The 12498-nt window shown below is 47.9% G+C and overlaps 1 protein-coding gene across 5 annotated transcripts in view; it reads left to right on the top strand.

The window, feature by feature from the left end:
- Nucleotides 1–7448: 7448 nt before the first annotated feature.
- Nucleotides 7449–12498, top strand: part of PACSIN2 (protein kinase C and casein kinase substrate in neurons 2) — a 51480-nt gene continuing 46430 nt past the window's right edge. For 4 of the 5 annotated variants that reach the window (XM_028728750.2, XM_077930755.1, XM_028728748.2 and 1 more), the window contains exon 1: nt 7449–7591. The gene's annotated coding sequence lies outside the window, so the exon portion shown is untranslated. Of the gene's footprint in view, nt 7592–8723; nt 8739–12498 lie in introns of all 5 variants that reach the window. The other variant, XM_077930754.1, reaches the window with a different exon arrangement.

Genomic DNA, 12498 nt, shown 5'->3' with positions numbered 1-12498 from the left:
CGAGCGAGGTAGGAGTCCCATGATTCAGAGGCTGGGGCAAACGGCGGTAGAGGCACAAGTGAAGCCATGGTTCCAATGCCAATGTGGAGGTGATGGATGGAACACAGTGCTCTAGCCAGTACAGTCAGCTCTGAATTGGTACTGTTCAGTGATTTCGCTCAGTGTTTCAGCTCAGTAAGTGTCCAAATCTGGCTGTGCTCTGACGTCCATCCGATCCCATCCTCGTCACCAGTATTAAGTAGTGGGTTGATAAAGCAGACGACACAGAGATTTCTCCAAGTGGTTCTTTATGGTAAGCTGGAACTGAACTGAACAGCAAACAGCTAAGCCGGCCTGCTTTTCTAGGCAGCCGGCGGTCAACATTGTAACAACCACCACCCAGGGTTTCCCGCCTAAAGTAACTGACGTGGACCTGAGTGAAAACTATATATACGATACTCCTGGTGGCCAGGGATGTGTACTTCAATATATAACAGCTAGAGCTCAAACAACACAGTTAAAGCTGCCTGTTTGTTGTGACAAAGTGTTGATGGTTAAGGACAATATGGCACATGATGCAGGGTCCCCCCACTCTGACACAAACTCCCTGTGGTTTGGGCATGTCCCACATGCAATCCTATCTCGGATCCTTGTCTACTACAGTTTGAGCAGGCCTGAACAAGCTTTAAAAGCGTCAGCCTACTAAAAGTCTTAATCACCGCATGATCCAAAGGCACAAGGTGAGTTGACTCCCCTATTTTATGGGGGGGGGGCAGGTGCTGCTTGTTCCATGGGGCTGGAGGATGAGGACATCAGCAATCCATGTTCTGGGATTTTTTATTTGAAGCCAGTTCTATTTGGGTCCAAAATATGAAAGATCTGCATCTTCTGATCTCTTTTTCTTTGCTTCCTCACAGCTTATGTATTTTCCCCTGTTGCTGCTAGCTACACTGAAGGAGGGAAACATGCAGTAACCTGTATGTCTCTGAAGGAAGAGATAGGAGAGCCACCTTCAAATTTATTAAGGGCTGTCACATGGCAGAAGGAGCAAGCTTGTTTTCTCCTGGTCTGGAGGGTAGGACCAGAACCAATGGATTCAAGTTACAAGGAAGGAGATTCCGACTAAACATCAGGGAGAACTTTCTGATCCCAAGAGCTGTTTGACAGTGGCATGGACTCCCTTGGGAGGTGGGTGGTGATGGAGTCTTGTTTTTAAGCAGAGGCTGGATGGCCATCTGCCACGGATGCTTTAGTGGAGATTCCTGCATTGCAAAGGGTTGAACTAGATGACCCCAAGGGTCCCTTCCAACACAGGTGAGGGAAACTGCTGTCCTTGCCTCCCTACTGTGGGTTATGGCATTCTTAAAAAAGGAGTATGGCTGCACACACCCCATACAACTGAAGCACATGGCTTCCCCCAAAGAGCCCGGAAGACTTCAGCTTAAGGGTGCTGAGAATTATAGCTCTGCGAGGGGGAAACTAGAGTTCCCAGGATTTTGGGGTGGGGGGGTGGGAGCTCTGTGCTAATTGAAACCTTCACACTGAGAGGCAGGATATCACTAGTTACAGTGGTACCCTGCAAGACGAACGCCTCGCGAGACGAAAAACTCGCAAAACGAAAGGTTTTTTCGTTTTCGAGTTGCCTCGCAAGACGAATTTCCCTATGGGCTTGCTTCGCGATTTTAAAATGCCGCCCGCCAGCATTTTAAGATCGCCCGGACAGCGGAGAAGTCCTCCGCTGTCCCAGGGTTTTTTAAAATGCTGGGGGTGGGAAGAAAAGCCCTTGTCCCCCCCCCCCAGCCTTCAGAAGAGGTCCGGGGACAGACTGTCCCCGGACCTGGTCTGAAGGCGGTTTCCCTAGGAACGCATTAATTGATTTTCAATGCATTCCTATGGGAAACTGTGCATCGCAAGACGAAAAAACCGCAAGACGAAGAGACTTGCGGAACGAATTAATTTCGTCTTGCGAGGCACCACTGTACCAGTAGCTGAGGCCAAACAGTGAGGGGGAGCGATTGCCTTGATTACCTGCTTGTTTGGCAGCATCTATCTGGTCCCTGTTGGGATACAGGATGCGGGACTTGGTGGACTTTTGGTGTGCTTCAGAAGAGCTTGAGCAACCTCTGCACAAGGTTAAGCAATTCTCAAAAAAGAGGGCTAGAAAAGTATTTGACAAAATGTATTTTGCAACTTCTTTGCGAAATAGAATACATGCTCTGAATGGGAATAAAAATTGCAGCCTCTACTGCACATGCATTTGAATTTCTAAAACATAACATATTCAATCATTTGGTTTGTGTGTGTAGTTAAGGGGGAACTGGACTAGCAAAGTTACAAAATCAATTAAAAGCAAATTCTAAAATGCAAACTGAACCACAGTACACACAGGAATATATCTATATCTTATATAACAGAAGTATGCACAGTTTTGTCCATAGGTTAAAGAGAATCATATGATAAAAAGGTGCAAAAACGTTACAAAACAACTTTGGGAACAAGAGTGGGAAACTGAGGAAGAGATAAAAATTACAAAACCAAGAGATTCTTGTGTCATTTGGGCTAATGGTTGGGTATCTCTACAAACAAGGAATAGCTACATTCCTGCAAAGAAGATGCGTTCAGAAATGCAAATGCCTGCCTTGAAACTAGAGACAGCAGCTAAATCTCGATTACAGTCAAAGAATGACAGAAAAGGTGCACAGGTAGTTCCGTGGCCATTTAGAGTAACATCATTTCCCACCAGGGGGCCTGTGTGGGTTAGTATTTTCCATTTATGAACGAGTTTAAAAAAACCTTTGCCAAGCCCAATCCTGCAACCATTTACAGTAGAAGACAATCAATCCATTCAAAATGGCTGAAACAATGCGCTTTGTGAGCTCCCATTCCCCTCTGGCAGTCAGTGCCTCTCATTCCAGAGCTAGTAGGAAAAGGGTTCATGGAGCTGAGGAAGAATTCTGGGCCAAACCCTGCAGAGCTGCCATCAAGTCAGTGTAGATGATGCTTAGCTAGATGGACCAACAGCCTGTAGCACCTTACGGTCCTAATTAAAGATGTAATTGAGGCAAATTATTGACAAAAAGAAAAACAAATAGCTGTGGAACGCCCTCCCACCAGATGTCCAAGAGAACAACTACTACCAGACTTTGAGAAGACATCTGAAGGCAGCCCTGTTTAGGGAAGCTTTTAATATTTGATGGATTACTGTATTTTAATGTTTTGTTGGAAGCCACCCAGATGGGCTGGGTATAAATAATAAATTATTGTTGTTACTATTATTACAAGAAATATGTAAAATAACTAAGCAAGTATTAGAAACCACCCCAGAACTGGCTCTACTAAACATATTCCAAGACAATAAGGCCCACTCACATCACAAAAGAACTCATAACCCACCTACTCTCAGCAACCCGAAACATCATAGCCAAACACTGGAGAGACCTGTCAGGAGTAAGCATGGCCCAATGGTACCAAATAGGATGGGAAACAGCCCTACTAGAAAAATTAACCAATAAACTGAAACTGACACGGGGACAGATAGAAGATACTGTACCTTCACCCCGGTATGGCTCCCCTTTATCACATACACAGCCCCACAAGACAATGACAAGATCCCGCCTGCGGCATTCATACAGAGACCCCGGTCGTTTCACGGACTATTGACACCACTACTTTATCCTTCCGCTTACACCAATTTTGCGGGGAAAACCCCAGGGTTCCCCGGTGAAGCATTGAGTCTCAGTCAGGTAGAGTTAACAATGAAGATTAAAGTTTATTTCAAACACAATCAAGTTTTAAAATATATTCCAAATGCTGTCACTCTATTCCCTCTCAGTCTTGTCCCTGTCTCTAACTCACTCTGACTCCTCTATCTCCCCCCCCCAAAAAAAAGAACCAACTGAATTAACGACAAAAACGGCTTTCTTACTGGTCAACCTGTTAACCCTTTCTCTCCCCCAATACAAACGTATCCCCAAAAATCGGGCAAATGCCACACCGCCAACAGCATGCAAATTAATATGGCTTAACCCGATTCAAAAACACCTCCCCCCCCGAAAACCAAGTTCACCACAGCCAACCCCAAACAAGCAACCGCACCCTAGGCCAACCCCAATTTCTCTCACCACCAAAGGAACGCAAGTGAATAGCAAAAAGAACCTGCACAAAGGACGCTGACACAAAACCCCACACATACATTAACCAAAATAGAAACCTCTCCTCCTGACCCCACCTCCACCCCCCCATGGCCTCCTCCACCTCTTCCCCCCTTTTCTTCCTAATGTAACCCCAATGTCTCAACAAATGAAACTGACCTATGGAAAATGTAACTTGAAAAAAGAGACATTGTGCATACCTTTGTAAACCAAGAAAACTTTAATAAAAATACAGTGGTACCTCGGGTAAAGAACTTAATTCGTCTGTTCTTAACCTGAAACTGTTCTTAACCTGAAGCACCACTTTAGCTAATGGGGCCTCCCACTGCCCCCACGCCGCCAGAGCACGATTTCTGTTCTCATCCTGAAGCAAAGTTCTTAACCCGAGGTACTATTTCTGGGTTAGCGGAGTCTGTAACCTGAAGTGTATGTAACCCGAGGTACCACTGTATTAAGGAGGAGGAGGAGGAAGAGGAGGAGGAAAAGGTGTTGCAATGGAGGAGGGCAGGGGAAAGAAATCTGGCACTCATTCTTTCTTGCTACAGAACTAAAAGATTTCTCTGCTTTTTCTCTTGGGTTAGCGGTCACCCTAAGGGGAAACAGGCATAGCTGTCAAGTGTCCCTTATTTGAAGGGACAGTCCCTTATTCCAGCGCCATGTCCCGCCGCTGTCCCTTATTGATGGATGTCCGTTAAAGCAGTGTTCCCCAACCTTGGGTCTCCAGCTGTTTTTGGACTACAACTCCCATCATCCCTTGCTAGCAAGACCAATGGTCAAGGATGATGGGAATTGTAGTCCGAAAACAGCTGGAGACCCAAGGTTGGGGAACACTGCCTTAAAGGATGTCCCTTAAATTTCAAAGGAAGCAGCTCCTCTCCCTCCCTCCCTGCCGACCAGGGAGGAGGGAGGCTCCAACTGTGTTGCTTGGCTGTGTTGCTCACCCAATAAGAAGTCTAAGAACGACTGGGGCTGTGGAGCTTGCATGCCTTGTGTGTGGCTAGTTAATGCAAGCTGAGGGGTTTTTTGAATGCTGGACGCCATTTTGTTGCACGTGCTGCTGCAAACTTTGCAGTGCAAAGCCAGGCCGGGGAGCCATCTTAAGTTGAGGCTGCATAGGCCTTGTGGTGCATGTGATTCAGATTCTATTCAGTTGAACCTCTGGTTACAAAGTTGGTTGGACAGTGTTCTCGAAGCTACCAGCATGCGTTTGACCAGACTGCAGGAGGACAGGAAGACTGGAGTGCCTGGAACAGGTGAGGCTGCAGGTCCCTTAGTTTGGCTGCTGGTCCCTTATTTTCAAATCTGTAAGTTGACAGCTATGGAAACAGCCCCCCCCCCCTAGAGGAAATGGACTGATTGGAACCAGTCTATGACATCAGCTCAGAATCCCAACCTCACTTGGCAGTTGAGGCCCAGCCTTGGCTCAACAGCTCTTGGGTGGCTTAGCTGATTTTTAAAATTTATTTTAAAAATCACACATCGGACAGCGAGAAAGCGGGAGTGACAAGCAGCCAAGTCTGAAGATGGGAAAAGAGGAAGCACCTAGGGGGCTTGGAGAAGGAGATGGCGGCGGCCGCAGGAGGGGAGCTGAAGTCCCAGCTGCAGAAGCAGCAGCCTCTGCCCGGCGGCGGGACCCAGCCATGTTGGTGACCCCGGCAGCGTGGAGGCTGCTGGGGACGCCAGGAGAAGTCCCCCTCCTGAGGCCTGGGGACCCAGCACCAGCAGCCCTGCCTCCCCCCTCATGACCTGGAAGAGCAAAATGAAGAAGACCAGAGCTCTCTGCCCCCCCCCCCCGAGCCAGAGGAGGCGCCGAAGCAGCTGCAGGACGTGGGGTCCCTGCAAGAGCAGCCTGGCATCCAGTGGCGTAGCGTGGGTTGTCAGCACCCGGGGCAAGGCAAGTAATTTGCACCCCCTAACCCATGGATTTGCGCCCCCTAACCCTAACCCCCAGATGTTGCGCCCGGTGTGGCCGGCCCCCCCTGCACCCCCCACGCTACGCCACTGCTGGCATCAGAGCAGCCAAGGGCCACAGAATCCACCTGCCGAGGGCCCGGGGCCCCCGCCTGGCCACCAGAAAGACCAGCTGGAGCCCAAGGCCAAGAAGACCCCCTCATAATAATAATAATAATAATTTATTATTTATACCCCGCCCATCTGGCTGGGTTTCCCCAGCCACTCTGGGCGGCTTCCAACAAAGATGAAAAATAAACTAAAATGTCACATATTAAAAACTTCCCTGAACAGGGCTGCCTTCAGATGTCTTCTGAATGTCAGGTAGTTGTTTATCGCTTTGACATCTGATGGGAGGGGATTCCACAGGGCGGGCGCCACTACCGAGAAGGCCCTCTGCCTGGTTCCCTGTAACTTGGCTTCTCGTAGTAAGGGAACCGCCAGAAGGCCCTCGGAGCTGGACCTCAGTGTCCGGGCAGAACGATGGGGGTGGAGACACTCTTCGGATATACTGGACCGAGGCCGTTTAGGGCTTTAAAGGTCAGCACCAACACTTTGAATTGTGCTCGGAAACGTACTGGGAGCCAATGTAGGTCTTTCAAGACCGGTGTTATATGGTCTCGGCGGCAGCTCCCAGTCACCAGTCTAGCTGCCGCATTCTGGATTAGTTGCAGTTTCCGGGTCACCTTCAAAGGTAGCCCCACGTAGAGCGCATTGCAGTAGTCCAAGCGGGAGATGACTAGAGCATGCACCACTCTGGCGAGACAGTCCGCAGGCAGGTAGGGTCTCAGCCTGCGTACCAGATGGAGCTGGTAGACAGCTGCCCTGGACACAGAATTGACCTGCGCCTCCATGGGCAGCTGTGAGTCCAAAATGACTCCCAGGCTGCGCACCTGGTCCTTCAGGGGCACAGTTACCCCATTCAGGACCAGGGAATCCTCCACACCTGCCCGCCTCCTGTCCCCCAAAAACAGTACTTCCGTCTTGTCAGGATTCAACCTCAATCTGTTAGCTCATGCCTCAGTTCCCTCGTCTCCAGGGTCCAGAAGGCCTTCGAAGCGGCGCCGCCCCCTGCGCCCAGCCCCAGCCGGAGCGGGTCTCCAGCTGCTGGGCATGAGGCGGCTGAGGCGCCGGCTGCGTGTGTCACTCCGCGTAGGAACAGCGCCGCGTCCCAGGACGAGCTCTGCTAAGCCCCGCCCCCAGGCTCGGGTCTCCTCCTCCATCCCCAACTGCCCTCAGCCTGCGCCAGGAAGCCAGCAGCCTTGATCGACAGCTCACGGAGGAAGAACACGGGGAAGCGGGGCGCCGGGTTGTCCAATGGGAGGCGGCGCCCTGTCGCCGGCGGCCAATCCGCGCGGGAGGGCGGGCGGAGGAGGAGGCGGGCGAGCGGGAGAAGGGAGTCGCTTCGGGGCGGAGGCTGCGGACTCGCTGGGGCGTCGAGGTGCAGGGCGGACGCGGCGCGGAGGGCAGGACGGAGGGCAGCTGGCCTAAGGCTCCCCGGAGACGGAAAGGTGAGCTTTGAAGCCAGACATGTGTTCGGCTCTGCCTTTCCTCTGCTCGGGTCCTGAGGGGGGAGGTGCTTGGATTCATTTCTCCAGCTTTTCTGGTGGCCGCTGCTTCGGGTTGAAATCAGAGGCTGGCTAATGTAATTCTAACCTTGGCCATGTATTTTGCTTAGTTCTTCCAGAATTGCCCCCACCCCTAATTGAGAATGCCTTTCAGGAGCTGCAACAAAACAAACTGAAGAGCTGAGAAATGTCCCCACCCATCTGATTTCCTTAATGCACTTTCCTTAAGTGCACCAGACAGTTCATTGATTTGGGAAACATGTATGTTGGAAACTTGAGACTTGCTCCCATCTTCATGAGGATGAAATGTTCACTTTTAAATGTTCCGTATGCCTTCCTTTTGGGTCCCCTGAGGCCCGCAGATCAGTTCATACAATATTATAAAACAGAATAACAGCTTCAGTTTTAAAAATGAGAACAAGAATGCTGAGAACATTTTTTTTATTTGGGTACTTGGTGGAAGAGATTAGTCTCTACTAACTTTTCAAAGAGTCTACTTAGTAGAATGAGCTTGACATAGATTGCTTAGGAATACTATAAAGGCTGCCACTATCCAAAAAGCTTTATTTCAATATAGAAATGCAAGCTTGAGTTGTTGAGTGTAGTCTCAATATTCTCTCTCTCTCTCTCTCTCTCTCTCTCTATATATATATATATATATGAACTTTGCTATATGTCTTTTGAAGGTTTTTGGGATCAGAGTTGTTCATTAAATATGCTACATTTCCTAGCTCTTTGCGCTTTAAATTTTTTAGCCTGGAGCTATTTGCTGCAAACTGGCCTAGTGTAGCCTTGAGGCCCTTTTGTAAAGCCAATTTGCTCTCATTAAAATGAAATCTAGTTTCTCAGCATTCTCAAGATCCTGGCCCTTGTCGTTTAAGAGAAGCCTTAGTTGAATAAGTTATACTTGAATAAGTTACCTGTTACAACCTACATTAGTTTAGCGTGTTCCTGTAATCAGTAGATTCAAGTCTTATATTTTATAGTGGGAATTATCACTGGCAGTAAAAACCTAGGTCATGACATTTTATATATTTTTTATGTTCTAAGTACTTAATACTTGTTTCCATTTCAGATCTTGTGAAAAGCGGTATGATAATTGTGTGGTGGTGGACTTTCTGGATAGAGGCTTTCATCCTGTTGTTGTTGTTTAGTCGTTTAGTCGTGTCCGACTCTTCGTGACCCCCTGGACCAGAGCATGCCAGGCACTCCTGTCTTCTACTGCCTCCCGCAGTTTGGTCAGACTCATGTTTGTAGCTTTGAGAACGCTGTCCAACCATCTCGTCCTCTGTTGTCCCCTTCTCCTTGTGCCCTCCATCTTTCCCAACATCAGGGTCTTTTCCAGGGAGTCTTCTCTTCTCATGAGGTGGCCAAAGTATTGGAGCCTCAGCTTCACGATCTGTCCTTCCAGTGAGCACTCAGGGCTGATTTCCTTCAGAATGGATAGGTTTGTTCTTCTTGCAGTCCATGGGACTCTCAAGAGTCTTCTCCAGCACCATAACTCAAAAGCATCAATTCTTCGGCGGTCAGCCTTCTTTATGGTCCAGCTCTCACTTCCATACATCACTGCTTTCATCCTAACGTAAACTAATTTAGAGAGGTTTGTGGAAGGACAGTTTCCGATATCCTCTTCCTCATGAAGCCACCTGTGTCCCAAATAGTCTGTCCAGAGAATCAGAAGGGGGTTCCAGAACCATGTGAGATGGTGTGCAGGGGAGTGGAGGGGTAGAAAACACTTCTGTGGATTTCTTTAAGTTAACTTGCTTTAGGATCCACGATCTGGCTGATCTCCCTCCACCATGATGTCTTAAACTCCTCCTCTTTTATTTTTCCCTCCATCCAGAGATGATTTTCAGGGGGTGTAGGTGACTTCAGAGGTCAGGAGGGGACAGGAAACTTTTCTTTCTTCACCATCTTTCCATTCCCTTATTATTCAACAAGCCATATTAATGACTTTGCAATGATGTGTGTTGCAAAAACCCAGTCTTGAACTTTAACCCAACTTTTTAATTTTTACTTATTATGAATTAACTTAGAAATCTTAGAAAACTGCATAACATAGCTGAAGTTTTCAGAGCAGTGAGTATGGAGGACTGCAATAAATACCTGTCTCTTACCTGATCTTCTTGATATATATCTTCCAAGAGATACTGTCATACTTTGCAATCCTTCTGGCTTTTCTGCTAATCACAAACACTGGCTCATTAATTCAGACAACACATTAAACCAAAATAAGCAGCCTTCTGTAACAGGTGCTTGACCTAATGTCCAAATGGACAGTGTTTGTTGCTATGGCATCTGCAATACTGGCCTGACCCTTGAGACTATAAAAACGTCTATATCATTATCTATCTACAGTGTTCTGCTGATCTAAATGAGACAGCTTTTAGTCTTAAAGGGAGCTTCCTAGTTAGGAGGAGTTGCCATGAAAGGGGAACGAACTCTTGTCATACAGAAATGTGTATACTTGTTGTGCGTGCAGATTACGTAATATGCCAAATGGTTACTCTTGCAGGGTGTTTCACAAGTGTCAGTTGTTACTGAGTTTAAATTCAGATGAAGTGCAAAATGAACTCCTAGCTTCCATTGTTAACATAGTCTTGGTTGGAGGAGAAGGAATTAACTGATAGGCCAGGAGAACACTGAATGGTTTGATTCTTTGCTGTTGCATGACTACCCGATTTTACTATACTGTGGAATCAGAATCAGCCTTCGAAATTAAATGGTTGCCAGCTGGTTTTTTGTGACTCACTCCACCTAGCAAAGGAGATCTTGAGATCTCTGGCTACTGCTCTTTTTCTGCTTGCTCCTCAGGAAGCTTTTTGATGTGCTAAATGAGCTGTGAAGAAGCAGTTGTGAGGGGACAGACACTTTGTGGTTTGCAAACAAATGGATTGCTTCTCTCTTGCAGAGGTGGGGCCCAGCAGGGGAGATCTAGCTGTTTTGCTGTGACTTGGGAAACTGAAAGAAAATGGTTCACCCCAGGGAGATCCAGTGTGGTGTCATGGTTAAAGTGCCTGTAGGACTTGGGAGACCTGGGTTCAAATTCCCACTCAGCCATGAAGTTCACTGGGTGTTGCTGTCCTCTGCGTGCCTAAACTTAAGTCCCAATGTGTTCTCTTTATGACCTGTTTTGCTATGGCTGGTCACAACCCTCTAAATACCACAAATTGCAAAAAGAACCAAATATATTCTCTCTCTCAAAAATAACAGAAAGTGCTGGGGAGAAAAATGGTGACTAGGCATTCTGTTTTTGTGCCCGTAACCCAGGAGCCATGGGGCAAATAGCTTTCCTATCCCAATTTATAACACTGTGGAATATGTATGCTGTCTGAATGTGTCATCTGAATTTAAAAATTATTGTGGCAAGATAAAACTGTGTATGCTTTGAAACTGCTTTAAAGGTAAAGGTACCCCTGCCCGTACGGGCCAGTCTTGACAGACTCTAGGGTTGTGAGCCCATCTCACTTAAGAGGCCAGGGGCCAGCGCTGTCTGGAGACACTTCCGGGTCACGTGGCCAGCGTGACAAAGCCGCATCTGGCGAGCCAGCGCAGCACACGGAAACGCTGTTTACCTTCCCGCCAGTAAGCGGTCCCTATTTATCTACTTGCACCCGGGGGTGCTTTTGAACTGCTAGGTTGGCAGGCGCTGGGACCGAGCAACGGGAGTGCACCCCGCCGCGGGGATTCGAACCGCCGACCTTTCGATCAGCAAGCCCTAGGCGCTGAGGCTTTTACCCACAGCGCCACCCACGACCCCCAACTGCTTTAGTGACAATTAAACATTTTTTAAAAATCTGATTCTTGTACAGTGCAGTGAAGACTGCCACATTTGCCTAAAGGCTACTGAGATGTAAGTTAGGGTTCTTCTGTGTCCCCTCACTGTGTTCAAGACCTGTGCTTGCTTGATTTTTTTTTTGCTGATAAGTAGCATCTGAATGGGACGCGGGTGGCGCTGTGGGTAAAAGCCTCAGCGCCTAGGGCTTGCCGATCGAAAGGTCGGCGGTTCGAATCCCCGCGGCGGGGTGCGCTCCTGTTGCTCGGTCCCAGCGCCTGCCAACCTAGCAGTTTGAAAGCAGTCCCGGGTGCAAGTAGATAAATAGGGACCGCTTACTAGCGGGAAGGTAAACGGCGTTTCCGTGTGCGGCTCTGACTCGCCAGAGCAGCGATGTCACACTGGCCACGTGACCCGGAAGTGTCTCCGGACAGCGCTGGCCCCCGGCCTCTTGAGTGAGATGAGCGCACAACCCTAGAGTCTGTCAAGACTGGCCCGTATGGGCATGGGTACCTTTACCTTTACCTTAGCATCTGAAGAGGCCTTCAGTCTAAGCATAGCTTGAAACTATGAGGTACTGTAGGACTTCCATGCAAATATATTAATAACCATTTAAGTTTGGTGGTACTTGGCTTTCGATTATGTATTTTAAAGTGAAACTTGTTTTGTGTATTGACAGCATAAACTGGAGTTGCTGTGTGAGTTTAGAGTTGTGGAACTGCCTGCTCCTTGCACTATGTTCAGATTACATATTATAAAAGCATGACTCTTTCTTACTTAGACAAACATTTGCTTTAGAGGCATTTGGTTGATTTCATGTATGTGACCTGTAATTAGTTGTGCTGACTTGGCTTGGCAGGGTAGGGTGGTAGGCTATACAAGCATTTGAGAAGGTAAGAAATGTTGTTTGCTAAATAGACCTTAAGTTGGGTGTAACTTCAGTCTAGGGGGAAAAACAAGACTCTCCAAGGTCTCTTAGGATGCTTTAGCTGCTTATGAATTGGGTTTTCCCCTGCACATGCTATATATTTAATTGTATTGAGACACTTTAAGGGAATTCCATTGCATGTATGGA

The sequence above is a fragment of the Podarcis muralis genome, chromosome 6 (genome assembly GCF_964188315.1).
Source record: "Podarcis muralis chromosome 6, rPodMur119.hap1.1, whole genome shotgun sequence".
Taxonomy (NCBI): domain Eukaryota; kingdom Metazoa; phylum Chordata; class Lepidosauria; order Squamata; family Lacertidae; genus Podarcis; species Podarcis muralis.
Note: the sequence above shows the minus strand (reverse complement) of the source record. Positions and strands in the feature narration are given on the sequence as shown.